This window comes from Pseudophryne corroboree, chromosome 2 (genome assembly GCF_028390025.1).
Source record: "Pseudophryne corroboree isolate aPseCor3 chromosome 2, aPseCor3.hap2, whole genome shotgun sequence".
NCBI lineage: Eukaryota > Metazoa > Chordata > Amphibia > Anura > Myobatrachidae > Pseudophryne > Pseudophryne corroboree.
Window position 1 is genome coordinate 347,002,099 of NC_086445.1, and position 24,287 is coordinate 347,026,385.

The following is a 24,287-nucleotide window of genomic DNA, read 5'->3' on the forward strand; positions in this document are numbered from 1 at the left end:
ACACTTTGCAAAAAACTGTTGACGACATGAGACAGCCGGCAAATCAATTAGTGCCTGTCCAGGCGTCTCAGACACCGTCAGGGGCCCTAAAACGCCCGTTACCTCAGTGGGTCGACACAGACCCAGACACAGATACGGAGTCTAGTGTCGACGGTGATGAGTCGAACGTAATGTCCAGTAGGGCCACACGTTACATGATCACGGCAATGAAGGAAGCATTGCACATTTCTGACACTACAAATACCACTAAGAAGGGTATTATGTGGGGGGTGAAAAAACTACCAATAGTTTTTCCTGAGTCAGATGAATTGAATGAGGTATGTGATAAAGCGTGGGTTTCTCCCGACAAAAAACTGCTAATTTCTAATAAATTATTGGCACTATATCCTTTCCCATCAGAGGTTAGGACACGTTGGGAAACACCCCCTAGGGTAGATAAGGCGCTCACACGTTTATCAAAACAAGTAGCGTTACCGTCTCCTGATACGGCCACCCTCAAAGAACCAGCTGATAGAAGGCTGGAAAATATCCTAAAAAGTATATACACACATACTGGTGTTATACTGCGACCAGCAATCGCTTCAGCCTGGATGTGCAGTGCTGGAGTCGCATGGTCGGATTCCCCGACTGAAAATATTGATACCCTGGATAGGGACAATATATTGTTAACTATAGAGCAATTGAAGGATGCATTACTATATATGCGTGATGCACAGAGGGATATTTGCACCCTGGCATCAAGAGTAAGTGCTATGTCCATCTCTGCCAGAAGAACGTTATGGACGCGTCAGTGGTCAGGGGATGCGGATTCCAAACGACATATGGAAGTATTGCCGTATAAAGGGGAGGAGTTATTTGGGGCTGGTCTTTCGGACCTGGTGGCCACGGCAACGGCTGGAAAGTCCACCTTCTTACCCCAGGTCACTTCACATCAACAGAAAAAGACACCGTCTTTTCAAACTCAGTCCTTTCGTTCCCATAAATACAAGCGAGCAAAAGGCCATTCCTTTCTGCCCCGGGGCAGAGGAAGGGGAAAAAGACTGCACCATGCAGCCGCTTCCCAGGATCAGAAGCCTTCCCCTGCTTCTGCCAAGTCTTCAGCATGACGCTGGGGCTTTACAAGCAGACTCAGGCTTGGTGGGGGCCCGTCTCAAGAATTTCAACGCGCATTGGACTCACTCGCAAGTGGATCCCTGGATTCTACAGGTAGTATCGCAGGGGTACAAACTGGAATTCGAGGCGTTTCCCCCTCGCCGGTTCCTGAAGTCTGCTCTGCCAAAGTCTCCCTCCGACAGGGAGGCAGTTCTGGAAGCCATTCACAAGCTGTATTCCCAGCAGGTGATAATCAAGGTACCCCTCCTACAACAAGGAAAGGGTTATTATTCCACGCTGTTTGTGGTACCGAAACCGGACGGCTCGGTGAGACCAATTTTAAATCTGAAATCCTTGAACACTTACATAAAAAGGTTCAAATTCAAGATGGAATCACTCAGAGCGGTGATAGCGAACCTGGAAGAAGGGGACTATATGGTGTCTCTGGACATCAAAGATGCTTATCTCCACGTCCCAATCTACCCTTCTCACCAAGGGTATCTCAGGTTTGTAGTACAAGACTGTCATTATCAGTTTCAGACGCTGCCGTTTGGGTTGTCCACGGCACCTCGGGTCTTTACCAAGGTAATGGCCGAAATGATGATTCTTCTTCGAAGAAAAGGCGTATTAATTATCCCTTACTTGGACGATCTCCTGATAAGGGCAAGGTCCAGGGAACGGTTAGAAGTCGGAGTAGCACTATCTCAGATAGTGTTACGTCAGCACGGGTGGATCCTAAATATTCCAAAATCGCAGCTGATTCCAACGACACGTCTTCTGTTCCTAGGAATGTGTCAGAGTCGGTTTAGTTTGTGTCCCCGGAGGGGGCGCTAGTGGGTCAGTGGAGGTAGGTGGAATGAAGTGAGGAGGCAGTATTGGGTTTCTGCGCATGTGCACAATGAAGATTTATTATTAACAGAAAGTCCTAGATAATAATGCAGCAGAAAGTAAAACAAACGAATGCAATGGAAATGACAATGGTAACGGCAATGGTAATGGCAATGATATAATATGGTTTGAAACTTGAAAGTCTATGGCAGAGTTTGTAATGCAGAAATGGAACCAGAGTAATTAAAACGTGGAGCCAGCAGAGGTGGAATAATGGTAGCAAACCTGGTAGCAATGCAGGAGACTGGATGGTAATGTTCACTGTGCTGTTGGAAGTGCACAATCAGCATGCAGGCTGAATCACAGGTGAGATGACGGAATGCACCTGGAGAGAGAGTCTCTACTGCTGTAGGCTGGAGCACACTGCAGGTGTAGAAGGTGTGAAGCCAGAAAGGTATTGCTGGTGCTGGTACTTGTAGTTCCACGGAAGTAACAGGTACTGAAGAATATCCAGGAACATGGAGGATCAGGAGAATATCCAGGAACACGGAGGAACAGGAGAACAGGTCCAGACACACGGGTCGTAGGAGTGACACAAAGTTCAGGGCAACCTCTGACTCACCCTGCAGCTCCTGATATACCCCCTGACCGGCAGGTATTGGCTGGAGTGAGACGAGGAGGTGCGGCCAAGCTCCGGATTGGCTACCGCACTTACACTGGGGAAAACTGTCATGGCGGCGCCCATGACGCGGCCCGGCTGGGACGCGGCGCGCCCACACGCCCGTTGACTCCAGGGGCGCTCCCAGGCCTGAGATGGTATCCACGAGCAGGGCGACAGGTGACAGCAACATGCAGTGACCCCGGACGGAGTCCGCTCCGGCGGACAGACATAACAGCGGTAAGTCGATTCCTGACAGTACCCCCTCCCTTATGGGTGGGCACCGAACACCCACGTGGCTTGGAAGGATGAGACCTGTGGAAAACACGGACCAACCTGGGAGCGTGGACATCAGCAGAGTTCACCCAACTCCTCTCCTCAGGACCATAGCCGGCCCAGTCGATGAGATATTGCAGACGACCATACCGGTGACGGGAGTCCAGAATCTTCTCTATCTCGAACTCTATGCCCCGCTGAGTTGGAATGCTGGGGCCAGCTGGAAGAGCTCTTTGGAAGCGATTTAGGACTAATGGTCTGAGGAGAGAGACATGGAAAGCATTAGGAATACGCAATGAAGAGGGTAACTTGAGCTTGTAAGCCACAGGATTTAGAACTCTTTCGATGGAGAAAGGACCAATGAAGCGTGGTGCAAACTTCATCGAAGGCACTTTAAGACGAAGATTCCGGGTTGACAGCCAGACTTTATCCCCAGGTTTCAAGCTGGGAACTGCACGTCTCTTGCGGTCGGCAAAGAATTTGTACCGGGCAGAAGCCTTTTTGAGTGAAGTATGAATCTTCCTCCAGATTGTTGAGAACTGACTGAGGACAGTAGTGGCAGCAGGGACATCGATGCTAGGAAGGTCTTGAAAATCAGGAACTCGTGGATGCTGCCCATAAACAGCGAAGAACGGAGTAGTTTCAGTAGCTGTGTGGTAGCGGAAATTGTGAGCGAATTCAGCCCACGGTAGCAAATCTACCCAGTCATCTTGGGAAGATGATATGTACAGTCTCAGGAAAGTTTCCAACTCCTGGTTTACCCTCTCTGTCTGCCCATTCGTCTGAGGATGATATGCTGACGAGAACTTGAGATGGACCTGCATGGCAGAACAGAGAGCTCTCCAAAACCTTGCCACAAACTGAACTCCACGGTCAGATATTATTTCAGTGGGTAGTCCATGTAAACGGAAAATCTCCCGTAGGAAGATTTGAGCCAGTTTTGGAGCGGAAGGAAGTCCTTGGAGTGGAACAAAATGAGCCATTTTGGTAAATCTGTCGACCACTACCCAGATGGTATTGAATCCTTGGGAGGAGGGAAGGTCAGAGATGAAATCCATAGACAGATGTGACCAAGGACGGCTGGGAATAGATAATGGCTGTAACTGACCTGCTGGAGACTGACGAGGAGTTTTGTGCTGCACACATTTAGGGCAAGACGCCACAAAGTCTTTGATGTCGACTTTCATCTTCGGCCACCAGTATGTTTCAGAAAGAAATTTAAAAGTCTTTAGGACACCAGGATGCCCAGTAAATTTAGACTGATGAGCCCAAGACAACAACTTAGAACGGAGTTCAGGAGCAACAAAAGTCTTACCAGGAGGCGGAGCTGGAGAAACTTGTGAAGAAGCAAAAGCAACAGGATCCAGGATGGAGCGTGGTACTGGATCGGATATCTCGTCCTCAGATTCCATGGATCGAGACAAGGCATCTGCTTTGGTATTCTGAGAACCTGGGCGGAAATGGAGCTTGAAATTAAAACGGGAGAAGAACATAGCCCATCGGGACTGGCGAGGATTAAGGCACTGAGCTGCCTTCAAGTAGAGCAGGTTTTTATGATCCGTATAGATATTAAATGGAAACTTCGCCCCTTCCAGGAGATACCTCCATTCCTCAAGGGCCAGTTTAATCGCCAGAAGCTCTTGATCTCCGATGGAATAATTAACTTCTGCAGGAAGAAATTTACGGGAAAAGAATCCACAGGGATGAATCTTCCCGTCAGCTCCCATCTGAGAGAGAACAGCTCCCACTCCTACTGTGGAAGCATCCACCTCCAACTCGAATGGCTTATTAATATCGGGCTGTAACAAAACTGGAGCGGTAACAAAAGCCATCTTGATTTTTTGAAACGCAGCCAGGGCATCTTCTGACCAGTTGGAATGATCTGCCCCTTTCCGAGTTAAGCTAGTAATAGGAGCAATGAGAGTTGAAAAGCCTCGGATGAATTTCCTATAATAATTGGCAAAGCCCAGGAATCGTTGAATGGACTTGAGAGTGTTCGGAATGGACCAATTGGCAATAGCTTCCAATTTTGCCGGGTCCATCTGGAGATCCGATCCAGAAATTATATACCCCAGGAAGGGTATGGAGGTAACCTCAAAGGTACACTTAGATAATTTGCCGTAAAGACAATTCTCACGAAGACGTCGGAGGACTTCACGGACTTGGAGACGATGAGAAGGGAGGTCTTGAGAGAAGATGAGGATATCGTCCAGGTAAACAACGAGATACTTGTACAGAACGTCACGGAAAATTTCATTAACAAAGTGTTGAAACACTGCTGGAGCATTGCTCAACCCGAATGGCATTACCAGGTACTCGTAATGGCCATCCCGAGTATTGAAAGCTGTCTTCCATTCGTCACCGCTGCGGATTCTGATGAGATTATAGGCACCGCGGAGATCTAACTTGGTGAAGATGCGGGCTCCTTTGACTCTATCAAATAACTCGGTAATAAGAGGTAACGGGTAGCTGTTCTTAACGGTAATATCATTAAGTCCCCGGTAGTCAATACATGGACGTAGTCCTCCATCTTTCTTTTTAACAAAAAAGAAACCTGCCCCAGCAGGTGATGAAGAGGGACGGATGAATCCTTTCAGTAGGTTTTCTTTGATGTATTCGCTCATTGCTTCGGTTTCAGGAACAGATAACGGGTAGGTGCGCCCCCTAGGTGGTTTTTTGCCAGGAATGAGGTCGATGGGGCAATCCCACTCTCTATGGGGCGGCAGGACATCCGCGGCCTTCTCGCTGAAGACGTCGGCGAAATCTTGATAGGCCATAGGAAGAGTAGACTGGGTCTTGATTTCAGAAGTCTTGACAGGAACAACTTGGGCTAAACAGGACTGACGGCAATGAGAACCCCAAGCAGTTAGTTGTAAGGTAGCCCAATCAATCTGTGGGTTATGTAGCTGGAGCCAGGGCATACCTAACACAATCTCCTGAGTTGCCTGAGGAATAACTAGAAATTTTATTAACTCAGAATGCAGGAACCCAACCCCCAGTATCACTGGCCGGGTTTGTTGAGTGATATGCCCCTTAGAAATACGACTACCATCAACTGCCGTGATGTAGACTGGATATGGAAGTTCATAGACCGGCAGATGAAACTTGTCTACCGCAGCTTGAGTGATGAAATTCCCCGCTGCACCACAGTCTACCAACGCAGTTGCAGATTGGAGTCCAGCCGCCGTCTCTAAGGTTACAGGAAGAATTAAATCTTGGGTTGAAGGAGCTTGCTTGAAAGATCCCAACTTGACTCCTCCCCTACAAGTCAGGATCTGGCGTTTCCCGAACGCACTGGACAAGAATTTATTTGGTGACCTACTGCCGCACAATAAAGACACAGTCTCTCACGAAGTCTCCTTGACCGCTCCTCAGAGGTTAAGCGGGACCTATTAATTTGCATAGGCTCGTCAGAAGGTGGAGGCTGAAACTGTACAGGAGGTACCATTCTTGGTTTGCGACACTCAGCACGAGCACGCTCACTATTGCGTTCGCGGATGCGAGAGTCCAACTTGATACATAGGGAGATTAATTCTGGTAATTGCACAGGGATATCACGGGTTGCCAGTTCATCTTTTATCCTCTCCGAGAGTCCATGCCAGAAGGCTGCTACCAAGGCTTGGTTATTCCACTGGATCTCTGCGGCTAGCGTCTGGAACTGGATGACGTATTGGCCCATACTGCGAGTCCCTTGACGGAGCTGGAGAAGATCTGCGGAGGCTGATGTTGCACGACCCGGTTCATCGAAGATGCGTCTGAAGATGGAAACAAACTCAGCATAGTTGTTCATCAACGGGTCGGCACGTTCCCATAGGGGAGACACCCAGCTCAGGGCTGATCCAGAGAGCAGTGAAATGATATAAGCAACCTTGGATCTTGGCGTGGGAAAATTATGAGGTAAAAGTTCAAACTGGACTTCACACTGGTTGAGGAACCCACGGCATAACTTCGGACTGCCATCATACCTGCTAGGCACAGGCAGGTGCAAACGAGATACAGGAGCAGATGCAGCCGGAGAAGAAGAACCCCCTACACTTGCATGTGCAGGGGTAACAGGAACTGGAGGTGCAGGCGCACTTAGCAGAGATTGTTGTAACGTATCAATCCGGGAGGACATCCCTTGCAGAAACTGGAAGATCTGCTGCTGCACAGCCTCTTGTCCATCCAAACGGGAGACCAGGTTTTGTAAGGCCCCTGACCCCACACTCTGACCACCGTCCGAGTCCATCGGTCCTGAACTTACTGTCAGAGTCGGTTTAGTTTGTGTCCCCGGAGGGGGCGCTAGTGGGTCAGTGGAGGTAGGTGGAATGAAGTGAGGAGGCAGTATTGGGTTTCTGCGCATGTGCACAATGAAGATTTATTATTAACAGAAAGTCCAGATAATAATGCAGCAGAAAGTAAAACAAACGAATGCAATGGAAATGACAATGGTAATGGCAATGATATAATATGGTTTGAAACTTGAAAGTCTATGGCAGAGTTTGTAATGCAGAAATGGAACCAGAGTAATTAAAACGTGGAGCCAGCAGAGGTGGAATAATGGTAGCAAACCTGGTAGCAATGCAGGAGACTGGATGGTAATGTTCACTGTGCTGTTGGAAGTGCACAATCAGCATGCAGGCTGAATCACAGGTGAGATGACGGAATGCACCTGGAGAGAGAGTCTCTACTGCTGTAGGCTGGAGCACACTGCAGGTGTAGAAGGTGTGAAGCCAGAAAGGTATTGCTGGTGCTGGTACTTGTAGTTCCACGGAAGTAACAGGTACTGAAGAATATCCAGGAACATGGAGGATCAGGAGAATATCCAGGAACACGGAGGAACAGGAGAACAGGTCCAGACACACGGGTCGTAGGAGTGACACAAAGTTCAGGACAACCTCTGACTCACCCTGCAGCTCCTGATATACCCCCTGACCGGCAGGTATTGGCTGGAGTGAGACGAGGAGGTGCGGCCAAGCTCCGGATTGGCTACCGCACTTACACTGGGGAAAACTGTCATGGCGGCGCCCATGACGCGGCCCGGCTGGGACGCGGCGCGCCCACACGCCCGTTGACTCCAGGGGCGCTCCCAGGCCTGAGATGGTATCCACGAGCAGGGCGACAGGTGACAGCAACATGCAGTGACCCCGGACGGAGTCCGCTCCGGCGGACAGACATAACAGCGGTAAGTCGATTCCTGACAGAATGATTCTGGACACAGTCCAGAAGAAGGTTTTTCTCCCGGAGGAGAAGGCCAAGGAGTTATCCGAGCTAGTCAGGAACCTCCTAAAACCAGCCCAGGTGTCAGTGCATCAGTGCACGAGGGTCCTGGGAAAAATGGTGGCTTCTTACGAAGCAATTCCATTCGGAAGATTCCATGCAAGAACGTTTCAGTGGGATCTACTGGACAAATGGTCCGGTTCGCATCTTCAGATGCAGCAGCGGATAACCCTGTCACCAAAGACAAGGGTGTCTCTCCTGTGGTGGTTGCAGAGTGCTCATCTTCTAGAGGGCCACAGATTCGGCATTCAGGATTGGATCCTGGTGACCACGGATGCAAGCCTGAGAGGCTGGGGAGCAGTCACACAGGGAAAAAAAAAAAACTTCCAGGGCTTGTGGTCAAGCATGGAAACATCTCTTCATATAAACATTCTGGAACTACGGGCCATTTACAATGCCCTAAGTCAAGCGAAACCCCTGCTTCAGGGTCAGGCGGTATTGATCCAATCGGACAACATCACGTCAGTCGCCCACGTAAACAGACAGGGCGGCACGAGAAGCAGGAGGGCAATGGCAGAGGCTGCAAGGATTCTTCGCTGGGCGGAAAATCATGTGATAGCTCTGTCAGCAGTGTTCATTCCGGGAGTGGACAACTGGGAAGCAGACTTCCTCAGCAGACACGACCTTCACCCGGGAGAGTGGGGACTTCACCCAGAAGTCTTCCATCTGATTGTAAACTGTTGGGAAAAACCAAAGGTGGACATGATGGCGTCACGTCTAAACAAAAAATTAGACAGATATTGCGCCAGGTCAAGGGACCCTCAGGCAATAGCGGTGGACGCTCTGGTGACACCGTGGGTGTACCAGTCAGTGTATGTGTTCCCTCCTCTGCCTCTCATACCAAAAGTACTGAGAATCATAAGAAGGAGAGGAGTAAGAACGATACTCGTGGTTCCGGATTGGCCAAGAAGGACTTGGTACCCGGAACTTCAGGAGATGCTCACGGAAGACCCGTGGCCTCTACCTCTAAGAAAGGACCTGCTCCAGCAGGGGCCTTGTCTGTTCCAAGACTTACCGCGGCTGCGTTTGACGGCATGGCGGTTGAACGCCGGATCCTGAAGGAAAAAGGCATTCCAGATGAAGTCATCCTACCCTGGTCAAAGCCAGGAAGGATGTAACCGCAAAACATTATCACCGCATTTGGCGAAAATATGTTGCGTGGTGTGAGGCCAAGAAGGCCCCTACAGAGGAATTTCAACTGGGTCGTTTCCTCCATTTCCTGCAAACAGGACTGTCTATGGGCCTAAAATTAGGGTCCATTAAGGTTCAAATTTCGGCCCTGTCGATTTTCTTCCAGAAAGAACTGGCTTCAGTACCTGAAGTTCAGACATTTGTAAAAGGGGTACTGCATATACAACCTCCTTTTGTGCCTCCAGTGGCACCTTGGGATCTCAATGTTGTTTTGAGGTTCCTTAAGTCACATTGGTTTGAACCACTCACCACTGTGGACTTAAAATATCTCACATGGAAGGTGACGATGCTGTTAGCCCTGGCTTCAGCCAGGCGTGTGTCAGAATTGGCGGCTTTATCATATAAAAGCCCTTACTTAATTTTTCATTCTGACAGGGCAGAATTGAGGACTCGTCCTCAATTTCTCCCTAAGGTGGTTTCTGCTTTTCACATGAACCAACCTATTGTGGTGCCTGCGGCTACTAGGGACTTGGAGGACTCCAAGTTACTTGACGTTGTCAGGGCCCTGAAAATATATGTTTCCAGGACGGCTGGAGTCAGAAAGTCTGACTCGCTGTTTATCCTGTATGCACCCAACAAGCTGGGTGCTCCTGCTTCTAAGCAGACTATTGCTCGTTGGATTTGTAGTACAATTCAACTTGCACATTCTGTGGCAGGCCTGCCACAGCCTAAATCGGTAAAAGCCCATTCCACAAGGAAAGTGGGCTCATCTTGGGCGGCTGCCCGAGGGGTCTCGGCTTTACAACTTTGCCGAGCAGCTACTTGGTCAGGGGCAAACACGTTTGCTAAATTCTACAAATTTGATACCCTGGCTGAGGAGGACCTGGAGTTCTCTCATTCGGTGCTGCAGAGTCATCCGCACTCTCCCGCCCGTTTGGGAGCTTTGGTATAATCCCCATGGTCCTTACGGAGTCCCAGCATCCACTAGGACGTCAGAGAAAATAAGATTTTACTTACCGATAAATCTATTTCTCATAGTCCGTAGTGGATGCTGGGCGCCCATCCCAAGTGCGGATTGTCTGCAATACTTGTACTTAGTTATTGTTAACAAAATCGGGTTATTGTTGTTGTGAGCCATCTTTTCAGAGGCTCCTTCGTTGTTATCATACTGTTAACTGGGTTCAGATCACGAGTTGTACGGTGTGATTGGTGTGGCTGGTATGAGTCTTACCCGGGATTCAATATCCTTCCTTATTATGTACGCTCGTCCGGGCACAGTATCCTAACTGAGGCTTGGAGGAGGGTCATAGGGGGAGGAGCCAGTGCACACCACCTGATCCTAAAGCTTTTATTCTTGTGCCCTGTCTCCTGCGGAGCCGCTATTCCCCATGGTCCTTACGGAGTCCCAGCATCCACTACGGACTATGAGAAATAGATTTATCGGTAAGTAAAATCTTATTATATATTATATATAGATATCTATAGATATATCTATAGAGCGATAGATATATATATATATATATAAGTCCAAAATAGAGGAGCACTCACCAGTCTTCAAAAGCAGGTATTCTTTATTTCTCTGACGTCCTAGTGGATGCTGGGAACTCCGTAAGGACCGTGGGGAATAGCTGCTCCGCAGGAGACTGGGCACAAAAGTAAAGCTTTAGGACTACCTGGTGTGCACTGGCTCCTCCCCCCATGACCCTCCTCCAAGCCTCAGTTGGATTTTTGTGCCCGGCCGAGAAGGGTGCATTCTAGGAGGCTCTCCTGAGTTTCTTAGAAAAAGTTTAGTTTTAGGTTTTTTATTTTCAGTGAGACCTGCTGGCAACAGGCTCACTGCATCGAGGGACTAAGGGGAGAAGAAGCGAACCTGCCTGCTTGCAGCCAGCTTGGGCTTCTTGGCTACTGGACACCATTAGCTCCAGAGGGACCGAACACAGGCCCAGCCTCAGAGTCCGGTCCCAGAGCCGCGCCGCCGGCCCCCTTACAGAGCCAGAAGCAAGAAGAAGTCCGGAAAATCGGCGGCAGAAGACATCAGTCTTCACCAAGGTAGCGCACAGCACTGCAGCTGTGCGCCATTGCTCCTCAGGCACACTTCACACTCCGGTCACTGAGGGTGCAGGGCGCTGGGGGGGGGGGCGCCCTGAGCAGCAATAAAAACACCTTGGCTAGCGAAAATACATCACATATAACCCCCAGGGCTATATGGGTGTATTTTAACCCCTGCCAGAATCCATAAAAATGCGGGAGAAAAGTCAGCGAAAAAGGGGCGGAGCCTATCTCCTCAGCACACTGGCGCCATTTTTCCTCACAGCTCCGTTGGAGGGAAGCTCCCTGGCTCTCCCCTGCAGTTACTGCTCTACAGAAAGGGTTAAAAAAGAGAGGGGCACTAATTAGGCGCAGTATTAATAAAACAGCAGCTATAAGGGGAAAAACACTTCTATAAGGTTATCCCTGTATATATATAGCGCTCTGGTGTGTGCTGGCATACTCTCCCTCTGTCTCCCCAAAGGGCTAGTGGGGTCCTGTCCTCTATCAGAGCATTCCCTGTGTGTGTGCTGTGTGTCGGTACGATTGTGTCGACATGTATGAGGAGGAAAATGGTGTGGAGGCGGAGCAATTGCCTGTAATGGAGTTGTCACCCCCTAGGGAGTCGACACCTGAGTGGCTGAGCTTATGGAAGGAATTACGTGACAAAAATGATGACATGAGACAGCCGGCTACTCAGCTTGTGCCTGTCCAGGCGTCTCAAAAGCCATCAGGGGCTCTAAAACGCCCGTTACCTCAGATGGCAGATACAGACGCCGACACGGATACTGACTCCAGTGTCGACGATGAAGAGACGAATGTGACTTCCAGTAGGGCCACACGTTACATGATTGAGGCTATGAAAAAATGTTTTACATATTTCTGATAATACAAGTACCACTAAAAAGGGTATTATGTTTGGTGAGAAAAAACTGCCTGTAGTTTTTCCTGCATCTGAGGAATTAAATGAAGTGTGTGATGAAGCGTGGGTTTCCCCCGATAAAAAACTGATAATTCCTAAAAGGTTATTAGCATCATACCCCTTCCCGCCAGAGGATAGGGCACGTTGGGAAACACCCCCTAGGGTGGATAAAGCGCTCACACGTTTGTCTAAACAGGTGGCACTACCGTCTCCTGATACGGCCGCCCTTAAGGAACCTGCTGACAGAAAGCAGGAGAATATCCTAAAATGTATACACACTCACACGGGTGTTATACTGCGACCAGCAATCGCCTCAGCCTGGATGTGCAGTGCTAGGGTGGCGGGGTCGGATTCCCTGACTGAAAATATTGATACCCTAGATAGGGACAGTATATTACTGACTATAGAGCATTTAAAAGATGCATTCCTATATATGCGTGATGCACAGAGGGATATTTGCCGACTGGCATCAAGAGTAAGTGCGTTGTCCTTTTCTGCCAGAAGAGGGTTATGGACGAGGCAGTGGTCAGGTGATGCTGACTCCAAAAGGCATATGGAAGTATTGCCTTATAAAGGGGAGGAGTTATTTGGGGTAGGTATATCGGACCTGGTGGCCACTGCAACTGCTGGGCAATCCACATTTTTACCCCAGGTAGCCTCTCAACATAAGAAGACGCCGTATTATCAGGCGCAGTCCTTTCGGCCCCATAAGGGCAAGCGGGCAAAAGGCTCCTCATTTCTGCCCCGTGGCAGAGGGAGAGGAAAAAGGCTGCAGCAAACAGCCAGTTCCCAGGAACAGAAGCCCTCTCCCGTTTCTGCCAAGTCCTCAGCATGACGCTGGGGCTTCACTAGCGGACCCAGGCACGGTGGGGGCCCGTCTCAGGAATTTCAGCGTGCAGTGGGCTCACTCTCAGGTGGACCACTGGATCCTTCAGGTGGTATCTCAGGGGTACAAATTGGAATTCGAGACGTCTCCCCCTCGCTGTTTCTGTTATGAACCACAGGTAGTGGTTCATTTCTATTTTATGTTTATTTAGTTGTCTTGCATGCCAGGATTTCCCATTGCTCTGTTTTAGATTACTCTTGTCTGCTGCCGCTGGTGAGTCTGTGCAATTGCAGCTTGTTCCCATGTGTTCAGCCTCATCTGGCTGCTAATTGCATCTTGTCAGCTTGGAGTCCTGCAATAGGCCAGCTGCACTGGATTATTAATTAGGCCTCTCTGTTATATGCTGGCTGATTGCAGTTCACAGATGCTGGTGATATTCCTGGGTTTTCAGTCTGCTTGAGTTCTGAGCTTGGTTCCTGCTAGTTCCTGAGCTTCCTGTGTCGATTCCTGTGTCAGTCCCTGTGTCGATTCCTATGTCTGATCCCGTGTCCTGCCGTGAGGCGTTCCTGTCCTGAGGTCCAGTACCTTTGCCTGTGCAAGTTTCTGGCTTCTTGGTGTCCACCGATCTGTCGTTTGGGATTCTGCCTGTCCTCCAGTTCTGAGACTCTGTGTCAGCAGTATTGGGAGTTCCCGTCCGTTTGCCAGTATTCGTACCGGTTCCGTGAGTAGCGGCACGGCCGCGTCCGTTGGCTTAGGCCGCTGTATTCCCTTATTATTTCTGTCACCGGTGTTTTGCAGAGGGTTCTGCTTATGCTGTCACCGCCGGTACACAAAAGTATTGTGTCGGTGTGTGGTCAGCATTTCCTTTGTTGTTCTTTTCCTTTGGCGGCAAGCCGCACATACTTTGGTTTTAGGTTTGTTAGTAGCCCCTGGCCTTGTTGTTTAGTCAGAGGGCCCCTTGTTATCACCCTGTCTCGGTTCACTCTTTGTCTCTCATTAAGACCTGAGGGGGCATCGAAGTTGGGCAGACGTAATCCGCCCTTCAAACGCGGCTGCCATGGGCTCAAGCAACCATAGTCTCGCAAGAGTGTACTGACAGCACGGGTGAGACAACGGAGATAGGGCGCCAGGGGCTATTCCCTTTCCATTCCCCTTTCCCAGCATTACGTCCTGGTGCTCTGGACTCGCTTCATAACATCTCCCTTGTTCTGAGCACCAGGAACCTAACAGTTTCCTAAAGTCTGCTTTACCGACGTCTCCCTCCGACAGGGAGGCGGTATTGGAAGCCATTCACAAGCTGTATTCCCAGCAGGTGATAATCAAGGTACCCCTCCTGCAACAGGGAAAGGGGTATTATTCCACGCTGTTTGTGGTACCGAAGCCGGACGGCTCGGTGAGACCTATTTTAAATCTGAAATCCTTGAACACTTACGTACAAAGGTTCAAATTCAAGAGGGAGTCACTCAGAGCGGTGATTGCGAACCTGGAAGAAGGGGATTATATGGTGTCTTTGGACATCAAGGATGCTTACCTCCATGTCCCAATTTACCCTTCTCACCAAGGGTACCTCAGGTTTGTGGTACAGAACTGTCACTATCAGTTTCAGACGCTGCCGTTTGGTTTGTCCACGGCACCCCGGGTCTTTAGCAAGGTAATGGCCGAAATGATGATACTCCTTCGAAGGAAGGGAGTTTTATTTATCCCTTACTTGGACGATCTCCTGATAAGGGCAAGATCCAGGGAACCGTTGGTAGTCGGGGTAGCACTATCTCAAGTAGTGTTGCGGCAGCACGGTTGGATTCTCAATATTCCAAAGTCGCAGCTGATCCCGACGACACGTCTTCTATTCCTAGGAATGATCCTGGACACAGTCCAGAAAAAGGTGTTTCTCCCGGAGGAGAAAGCCAGGTAGTTATCCGAACTAGTCAGAAACCTCCTAAAACCAGGCCAAGTGTCAGTGCATCTATGCACAAGGGGTCCTGGGAAAAATGGTGGCTTCCTACGAAGCAATTCCATTCGGCAGATTCCACGCAAGAACTTTCCAGTGGGACCTGCTAGACAAATGGTCCGGATCGCATCTTCAGATGCATCAGCGGATAACCCTGTCACCAAGGACAAGGGTGTCTCTCCTGTGGTGGTTGCAGAGTGCTCATCTTCTAGAGGGCCGCAGATTCGGCATTCAGGACTGGGTCCTGGTGACCACGGATGCCAGCCTGCGAGGCTGGGGAGCAGTCACACAGGGAAGGAATTTCCAGGGCTTGTGGTCAAGCCTGGAGACATCACTTCACATAAGTATCCTGGAGCTAAGGGCCATTTACAATGCTCTAAGCCTAGCAAGACCTCTGCTTCAAGGTCAGCCGGTGCTGATCCAGTCAGACAACATCACGGCAGTCGCCCATGTAAACAGACAGGGCGGCACAAGAAGCAGGAGGGCAATGGCAGAAGCTGCAAGATTCTTCGCTGGGCGGAAAATCATGTGATAGCACTGTCAGCAGTGTTCATTCCGGGAGTGGACAACTGGGAAGCAGACTTCCTCAGCAGGAACGACCTCCACCCGGGAGAGTGGGGACTTCACCCAGAAGTCTTCCACATGATTGTGAACCGTTGGGAAAAACCAAAGGTGGACATGATGGCGTCCCGCCTCAACAAAAAACTGGACAGGTATTGCGCCAGGTCAAGGGACCCTCAGGCAATAGCTGTGAACGCTCTGGTAACACCGTGGGTGTACCAGTCAGTGTATGTGTTCCCTCCTCTGCCTCTCATACCCAAGGTACTGAGAATTATAAGACGGAGAGGAGTAAGAACTATACTCGTGGCTCCGGATTGGCCAAGAAGGACTTGGTACCCGGAACTTCAAGAGATGCTCACAGAGGACCCGTGGCCTCTACCTCTAAGAAGGGACCTGCTCCAGCAAGGACCCTGTCTGTTCCAAGACTTACCGCGGCTGCGTTGACGGCATGGCGGTTGAACGCCGGATCCTGAAGGAAAAAGGCATTCCGGATGAAGTCATCCCTACCCTGATCAAAGCCAGGAAGGATGTAACCGCAAAACATTATCACCGCATTTGGCGTAAATATGTTGCGTGGTGCGAGACCAGGAAGGCCCCTACAGAGGAATTTCAACTGGGTCGATTCCTGCATTTCCTGCAAACAGGAGTATCTATGGGCCTAAAATTAGGATCCATTAAGGTTCAGATTTTGGCCCTGTCGATTTTCTTCCAGAAAGAACTGGCTTTAGTTCCTGAAGTTCAGACGTTTGTCAAGGGGGTGCTGCATATACAGCCTCCTTTTGTGCCTCCAGTGGCACCTTGGGATCTCAATGTAGTTTTGGGGTTCCTAAAATCACATTGGTTTGAACCGCTTAAATCTGTGGATTTGAAATATCTCACATGGAGAGTGGTCATGCTATTGGCCTTGGCTTCGGCCAGGCGCGTGTCAGAATTGGCGGTTTTATCTTATAAAAGCCTTACCTGATTTTTCATACGGACAGGGTAGAATTGAGGACTCGTCCTCAATTTCTCCCTAAGGTGGTTTCAGCGTTTCACCTGAACCAGCCTATTGTGGTACCTGCGGCTACTAGGGACTTGGAGGACTCCAAGTTGCTGGACGTTGTCAGGGCCCTGAAAATATATGTTTCCAGGACGGCTGGAGTCAGAAAATCTGACTCGCTGTTTATCCTGTATGCACCCAACAAGCTGGGTGCTCCTGCTTCTAAGCAGACTATTGCTCGTTGGATTTGTAGTACAATTCAGCTTGCACATTCTGTGGCAGGCCTGCCACAGCCAAAATCTGTAAATGCCCACTCCACAAGGAAGGTGGGCTCATCTTGGGCGGCTGCCCGAGAGGTCTCGGCTTTACAACTTTGCCGAGCAGCTACTTGGTCAGGGGCAAACACGTTTGCTAAATTCTACAAATTTGATACCCTGGCTGAGGAGGACCTGGAGTTCTCTCATTCGGTGCTGCAGAGTCATCCGCACTCTCCCGCCCGTTTGGGAGCTTTGGTATAATCCCCATGGTCCTTACGGAGTTCCCAGCATCCACTAGGACGTCAGAGAAAATAAGAATTTACTTACCGATAATTCTATTTCTCGTAGTCCGTAGTGGATGCTGGGCGCCCATCCCAAATGCGGATTGTCTGCAATACTTGCACATAGTTATTGTTAACTAAATCGGGTTATTGTTGTTGTGAGCCATCTTTCCAGAGGCTCCTCTGTTATCATGCTGTTAACTGGGTTCAGATCACAGGTTATACGGTGTGATTGGTGTGGCTGGTATGAGTCTTACCCGGGATTCATAAATCCTTCCTTATTGTGTACGCTCGTCCGGGCACAGTATCCTAACTGAGGCTTGGAGGAGGGTCATGGGGGGAGGAGCCAGTGCACACCAGGTAGTCCTAAAGCTTTACTTTTGTGCCCAATCTCCTGCGGAGCCGCTATTCCCCATGGTCCTTACGGAGTTCCCAGCATCCACTACGGACTACGAGAAATAGAATTATCGGTAAGTAAATTCTTATTTTTCAATAGATCATATGAAACAGGGGTGCTCCTCTATTTTGGACTTATATTGGAAAGTGATGGGTCAGTACCTACCACTATAATGGAAGTCACCCCAGCATATACTTGAAAGGCCAGAGTGTGGACTGTTTGGAACATATATATATATATATCTATCTATCTATCTTATGTGTGTGTGTTCGAGTGAATTTAAAAGAAACATCTCTTCCCAAGAGCCATAAAACTGCGGTGAACATTTAGGCCCTCATTTATTTACGAGTTTTCTCTCTGGAAACTCGTTTTTTGTGATATTTAGGGATGATTCTATTTATTTAGGTTGACTATATTATCCCTTTAACCTGGGACACTTGAATTACACAGGTTCAATGCCTGATAGCGCTGTTATTACGCAGTGCCATCACCTTAGCGCCCACCCATTGGCGTCACAGGGCGGGTGCGGCCCCCACCCATTGGCGTCGCAAGGCGGGTGCGGCCCGCACCCGGGTGTGACGCCTAGAGGGGATGTGTGAAATTCTGCTACAGCACCTGGCTCCTGTCATAGCAGAGGAGCCGACAGCGTTGCAGACAGTCTCCGGGTGCAGCCCAGTACAGCCCTGCATCTCCGGAGAGACGATCCGTGAGGCCACGCCCCTTTTTGCCTTCGGCGCGCTGGCATATCAAGGGTGTGCACCGAGTGTCACCACACCCGGTGACACCTCTACGTCCACCCATTAATGTTGCATGGTAAAATTTCTATAATAGCGCTCGCTTACCTTAATCCTATTTGTCACCCCCTCCTTGCTTCTAAAACACAACTACGGCGGTGTTTATCCAGCGCTGTCCCCCAGCTGCCGGGTTTCTATGGAAACAGAGGGGTGGAGAAGAGGCAGCATAGCTCCGCCCCACTTGGCATGCAGTCCTGACATGACTGCACCGTCCATGAATCACTAATGCGCATGTGCTGAGAATTTGCACATGCGCAGTAGTTAGGGACACTGGTGAAAAAGAGCATTCGTCAGCAGCAGTGATAGCATAAATATCACTAGCGCTCGCCGTGGATTATCATACCTCCCAACTTCTATCACCTGGGGGTCGGTGCAATCACGATCTATGCCGTGTGCGACCCAGAAAAGGGGCATAGCCTCATGTTAAGTGGGCATGGTCTTGCATTACTGACCCGTGGTCCAGCATTTTGGAGTGTACCCAGCGCTCCCCAAGCATCTGGGCAGCTCCCTGCTCCCCTCCCAGCACTGAATAGATGCAGCATCGATTCAGAGATCACTCGCTGCCTTGCTATGCACAGCAGCGAGTGTTCAATGGCTCCCCCAACCCCCCCCCCCCCCCCCACCCCTGCCTGTGGGCAGAGCCGGCCGTAGCCATAGGCAAACTAGGCAATTGCCTAGGGCATTTGAAATGCCTAGGGGCATCAGCAGCTTCTGCTGATTAAAATGATATGCAGCATGCCTATATTCTGTGTGTAGCATTTCATATGCAGATACAGCCACAGTCTCACACAGTATATAGGCATGCTGCATATCATTTTAATCAGCAGAGGCTGCTTGTGCATCCTAGCCACATAGCAATGCAAATAAGATGCATTTTCATTAAAAAAAATGTGCCCGAAGTTAGCATTGAGGCAAGATTTATGAGGACACATTTGTATCCAAGCAGAGGCAGAGGTCACAGTGTTAGTGGCAGTGTGAGTGCTGTGTGCATGTGAGTGGGTTGGTTGTGCAGTAGTGTTCGGAATATGTGTAAGGAGCATTATGTGTGTCATGTAAAAATGCATTAATAATGTGCAACATATGTGTAAGGGGCACTATGTGTATAAGGGCATTAATAATGTGCGGCATGTGTAACAGGATACTACTGTATGTGTCATTAGGTGTATAGGGGCACTAATAATGTGCAGCAAATGTGTAGGGGCACTATGTGTGTCATTATGTGTATAAGGGCATTAATAATGTGCGGCATATGTGTAAGGGACATTATGTGTAAAAGGGCATTAATAAAGGTTGTCATAATGTGTAAGGCACATTATGCTTATAAGGACATTAATAATGTGTCTCATATATGTTAGGGGCATTACTGTGTGGCATTATGTGTTTAAGGTGCTCTACTATGTGGCGTTGCGTATAGAAAGGGCACTACTGTGTCATCTATTGTGAATAAAGAGCAATAGGGTGTGGTGTAATGTGAATAAGGAGCAATTCAGTGTGATGTAATATGAATAAGGGGCTGTACTGTAAGGAGTAACGTTTATAAGGTAAAGTGATACTACTGTGGGATGTAATATGAATTATGGAAACTATCGCATGATCAAATGTGAATAAAGTGCAGTACTGTGTGGCGTAATTGGAATTTGGGTTACTATTGTGTGGCCATGCCCCTTGCCAGCAAAAAAGCACCCCTTTTTGGGCTGTGCGCCAAATGTGCGAACTGTTCCTATTTAAAATATAGGGGGTACAAACACCAAAATAAGGACTGCTATGGATGAGGGGTGATGGTGCTGGGAAAGAATTGCAAGGTCAGAGGCAGAACCAGCGGTGATGCTAGGGGGCACCAGCCAAAATCTTGCCTAGGGCATCATATTGGTTAGGGCCGGCTCTGCCTGTGGGACACTGTTGCCCCCGGGAGGGATATTCTCAGAATAGCGGGACTGTCCCACTGGATTTGGGACAGTTGAGAGTTATGGATTATGCTCATCTTAAATAGAGGCTGGGGAGTCTCACCAATCTGAGAGGAACTCGTGGTAAGTCCCGTAAACCAGCAACTGCTGCATCCCTGGGCCAGACCACCATATCCAATGCCGCTAAGCCTTCCCCGTCACGGTTGGCCCCAGCAGCAAGGCGACTTTCAGGTGGGTGCTTGCCTTCAACATTTTGCCCACGTGTGGGCGAAGTCCTGCCGGGATCCCTGGGTGAAGGACCTCATTTCCCAGGGTTACCGGCTGGAATTTCAAGCACTACCTCCTCACAGATTTTTCAAATCGGGCTTATCAGTTTTGCCAGCAGCAAAAGTTACCTTGCAAGAGACTATTCAAACACTTTTGTGGACAGGGGTGGTGGTTCCGGTACCTCCTCCGTTACACATCAGTGGTTTTTACTCCAGTCTTTTCTGAAACCAGACGGTTTGGTGCGGCCCATCTTAAACCTGAAGTCTCTAAACCCTTATCTGCGGGTGTTCAAATTCAAGATGGAATCCCTGCGGGCAGTGGTGTCCAGTCTGGAGGAGGGGGAATTCCTGGTATCCCTAGATTTCAAGGATGCTTACCTACAGATTCCCATGTGGCTCCCTCATCAGGCTTACCTCAGGTTTGCCATCTTGGACAACCATTTCCAGTTTCAGGCCTTGCCCTTTGGCTTGTCCACAGCTCCGAGGGTCTTCACAGAGGTCATGGCGGAGATTATGCTGCAACTGCACATGATGGGAGTCAACATAGTCCCCTACTTGGACAATCTCCTGATAAAGGCTACTTATGCCTGCTTATGGATCATGGGTGGATCCTAAATTTCCAGAAATCTCACCTGGAACCAACCCAATGTCTTCAGGTCCTGGGAATGATACTGGATACAGTGGGGTAAATTTACTAAGATTCGTAATTTCCGAAAAAAGGTCAAAGTTCAATCACGAATGACATCGACAGTGTAAAACTGCAACTTTTTGAATTGATTACGATGGATTTACTAAGCTGTCGTATTCGGGTTTTTCTTTTCTTCCGATGTCGATGTCATTCGTTTTTTTTTACCTATTTTTACGGCAGTGATTAGCAAAACACTGCCGTTTTTTTTTACAATCAATCTCGGCCGGATCTGTGTGATCCGTGCTGGGGTTCTTATTTTTTTTTTTTTTAATTAAACAATGTAAAATCCCCCAAAAAAAATGCGTGGGGTCCCCCCTCCTAAGCATAACCAGCCTCGGGCTCTTTGAGCCGATCCTGGTTGCAGAAATATGGGGACAAAATTGACAGGGGTTCCCCCATATTTAAGCAACCAGCATCGGGCTCTGCGCCTGGTCCTGGTTCCAAAAATACGGGGGACAAAAAGAGTAGGGGTCCCCCGTATTTTTAAAACCAGCACCGGGCTCCACTAGCTGGACAGATAATGCCACAGCCGGGGGTCACTTTTATATAGTACCCTGCGGCCGTGGCATCAAAAATCCAACTAGTCACCCCTGGCCGGGGTACCCTGGGGGAGTGGGGACCCCTTCAATCAAGGGGTCCCCCCCCCCAGCCACCCAAGGGCCAGGGGTGAAGCCCGAGGCTGTCCCCCCCCATCCAATGGGCTGCGGATGGGGAGGCTGATAGCCATTTGTGATAATGAAAAGATATTGTTTTTAGTAGCAGTACTACAAGTCCCAGCAAGCCTCCCCCGCATGCTGGTACTTGGAGAACCACAAGTACCAGCATGCGGCGGAAAAACGGGCCCGCTGGTACCTGTAGTACTACCACTAAAAAAATACCCAAAAAAACACAAGACACACACACCGTGAAAGTATAATTTTATTACATACATACACACATACATACATACTTACCTTATGTTCTCACGCAGGTCGGTCCTCTTCTCCAGTAGAATCCAAGGGCTACCTGTTGAAGAAATTCTACTCACCAGATCCAGTGGTCCAGGCTCCTCGGCAAATCCAGGGATAATCCACGTACTTGAATAAAACAAAAAAACGGTTGCCCGACCTCGAACTGAAAGGTGACCCATGTTTGCACATGGGTCACCTTTCCACGAATGCCAGAAACCCACTTTGCCTTCTGACTAAGTGGGTTTCTTCAGCCAATCAGGGAGTGCCACGTTGTAGCACTCTCCTGATCAGCTGTGTGCTCCTGTCCTCACTGACAGGCAGCACACGGCAGTGTTACAATGTAGCGCCTATGCGCTACATTGTAACCAATGATGGGAACTTTCTGCCCTGCGGTTGACCTAAAGTGACGTCACCGCTGAGCAGAAAGTTCCCAGCATTGGTTACAATGGAGCGCATAGGCGCTACATTGTAACACTGCCGTGTGCCGCCTGTCAGTGAGGACAGCAGCACACAGCTGATCAGGAGAGTGCTACAACGTGGCACTCCCTGATTGGCTGAAGAAACCCACTTAGACAGAAGTCAAAGTGGGTTTCTGGCATTCGTGGAAAGGTGACCCATGTGCAAACATGGGTCCCCTTTCAGTTCGTGGTCGGGACACCGTTTTTTTTTATTTATTCAAGTACGTGGATTAACCCTGGATTTGCCGAGGAGCCTGGACCCATGGATCTGGTGAGTAGAATTTCTTCAACAGGTAGCCCTTGGATTCTACTGGAGAAGAGGACCGACCTGCGTGAGAACATAAGGTAAGTATGTATGTATGTGTGTATGTATGTAATAAAATTATACTTTCACGGTGTGTGTGTCTTGTGTTTTTTTGGGTATTTTTTTAGTGGTAGTACTACAGGTACCAGCGGGCCCGTTTTTCCGCCGCATGCTGGTACTTGTGGTTCTCCAAGTACCAGCATGCGGGGGAGGCTTGCTGGGACTTATAGTACTGCTACTAAAAACAATATCTTTTCATTATCACAAATGGCTATCAGCCTCCCCATCCGCAGCCCATTGGATGGGGGGGGACAGCCTCGGGCTTCACCCCTGGCCCTTGGGTGGCTGGGGGGGGGGGACCCCTTGATTGAAGGGGTCCCCACTCCCCCAGGGTACCCCGGCCAGGGGTGACTAGTTGGATTTTTGATGCCACGGCCGCAGGGCGCTGTATAAAAGTGACCCCCGGCTGTGGCATTATCTGTGCAGCTAGTGGAGCCCGGTGCTGGTTTTAAAAATACGGGGGACCCCTACTCTTTTTGTCCCCCGTATTTTTGGGACCAGGACCAGGCGCAGAGCCCGATGCTGGTTGCTTAAATATGGGGGAACCCCTGTCATTTTTCCCCCCATATTTCTGCAACCAGGATCGGCTCAAAGAGCCCGAGGCTGGTTATGCTTAGGAGGGGGGACCCCACGCAATTTTTTTGGCAAAAATAAGCACTTTCCCACCCCTTCCCACTGATATACATGCACGGATCTCATGGATCCCTGCATGCATCTCAAATCACGGAAAAAAAAAGCAGGTCTGGTTTTTTTAGGACTTTTTTACGAGTTGTAATTTTTCACGGCAGTGTTTTGTGTTTTTTTGCTTTGCACTTCTTAGTAAATGACCGAGATTCATATCTAAACAGGCGTAATTTGACCGATGGTGTATTCATTCGTAATTTTTTACCTGAACTAGCAAAAAATTACGAATGCCCTCATCACTGCCGTGATTAGTGTTTAGTAAATGACCGAGATTAACCGAGATGACACTTTGAAGAAAAAACGGCATCTCGGTCAAAATCGGGAGCTTAGTAAATATACCCCAGTGTCTCAAAAGGTGTTTCTTCCGATGGACAAGGCCTTGGCTATCCAGGCTATGGTCCGCTCAGTGTTCTGTCCTCTCAAGGTGTCCATATATCTTTGCATACACTTGCTGGGCAGGATGGTTGTTGCTTACGAGGTAATCCAATATGGCAGATTTCATGCCCGGCCATTTCAGCTGGATCTGCTGGACAAATGGTCGGGGTCTCACCTTCACATTCATCAGGAATTGACCTTATCGCCAAGAGCCCGGATTTCTCTATTATGGTGGCTACAATTTCCTCACCTGATAGAAGGCAGGAACTTCAATATCCACTTGTGGATTCTACTCACAACAGATGCCAGCCTCCGGGTTGGGGGGCTGTGACCCAAGGGACCCAGTTCCAGGGGATATGGT